The 902-nt window shown below is 47.5% G+C and overlaps 6 non-coding genes across 6 annotated transcripts; all 6 read left to right on the top strand.

Annotated features, from left to right (window-relative positions):
• Nucleotides 1-5: 5 nt before the first annotated feature.
• Pmar_PMAR027722 lies at nucleotides 6-79 on the top strand. Its single transcript has one exon. It is a non-coding gene; the product is annotated as a tRNA-Arg (tRNA).
• Nucleotides 80-171: 92 nt separating this feature from the next.
• On the top strand, nucleotides 172-245 carry Pmar_PMAR027721. Its single transcript has one exon. It is a non-coding gene; the product is annotated as a tRNA-Arg (tRNA).
• A 92-nt stretch (nucleotides 246-337) lies between these two features.
• Pmar_PMAR027720 lies at nucleotides 338-411 on the top strand. Its single transcript has one exon. It is a non-coding gene; the product is annotated as a tRNA-Arg (tRNA).
• Nucleotides 412-502: 91 nt separating this feature from the next.
• On the top strand, nucleotides 503-576 carry Pmar_PMAR027719. Its single transcript has one exon. It is a non-coding gene; the product is annotated as a tRNA-Arg (tRNA).
• A 92-nt stretch (nucleotides 577-668) lies between these two features.
• On the top strand, nucleotides 669-742 carry Pmar_PMAR027718. The gene has a single exon. It is a non-coding gene; the product is annotated as a tRNA-Arg (tRNA).
• A 97-nt stretch (nucleotides 743-839) lies between these two features.
• Pmar_PMAR027717 lies at nucleotides 840-902 on the top strand. The gene has a single exon. It is a non-coding gene; the product is annotated as a tRNA-Arg (tRNA).

The raw sequence follows: 902 nt of genomic DNA, 5'->3' as shown, positions 1-902 counted from the left end.
TCTCAGCTCTGGTGGCTCAATCGGATAGAGCGTTGGACTTCTAATCCAAAGGTTGCGGGTTCAAGTCCCGCTCAGAGTATATAACTCTGGTTAACTTTTCCCTATACGACGTAAAACTATGTGAACGGAAGGCAGTGTTCACATGAACAGGAGGTCAACAAGCCTTTCTCAGCTCTGGTGGCTCAATCGGATAGAGCGTTGGACTTCTAATCCAAAGGTTGCGGGTTCAAGTCCCGCCCAGAGTATATAACTCTGGTTAACTTTTCCCTATACGAGGTAAAACTATGTGAACGGAAGGCAGTGTTCACATGAACAGGAGGTCAACAAGCCTTCCTCAGCTCTGGTGGCTCAATCGGATAGAGCGTTGGACTTCTAATCCAAAGGTTGCGGGTTCAAGTCCCGCCCAGAGTATATAATCTGGTTAACTTTTCCCTATACGAGGTAAAACTATGTGAACGGAAGGCAGTGTTCACATGAACAGGAGGTCAACAAGCCTTTCTCAGCTCTGGTGGCTCAATCGGATAGAGCGTTGGACTTCTAATCCAAAGGTTGCGGGTTCAAGTCCCGCCCAGAGTATATACCTCTGGTTAACTTTTCCCTATACGAGGTAAAACTATGTGAACGGAAGGCAGTGTTCACATGAACAGGAGGTCAACAAGCTTTTCTCAGCTCTGGTGGCTCAATCGGATAGAGCGTTGGACTTCTAATCCAAAGGTTGCGGGTTCAAGTCCCGCTCAGAGTATATAACTCTGGTTAACTTTTCCCTATACGAGGTAAAACTATGTGAACGGAAGGCAGTGTTCACATGAACAGGAGGTCAACAAGCCTTTCTCAGCTCTGGTGGCTCAATCGGATAGAGCGTTGGACTTCTAATCCAAAGGTTGCGGGTTCAAGTCCCGCCC

The sequence above is a fragment of the Perkinsus marinus genome (genome assembly GCF_000006405.1).
Source record: "Perkinsus marinus ATCC 50983 genomic scaffold scf_1104296950684, whole genome shotgun sequence".
NCBI classification, from domain to species: Eukaryota; Perkinsozoa; order Perkinsida; family Perkinsidae; genus Perkinsus; species Perkinsus marinus.
This window is presented reverse-complemented; position numbering and strand designations above follow the sequence as displayed.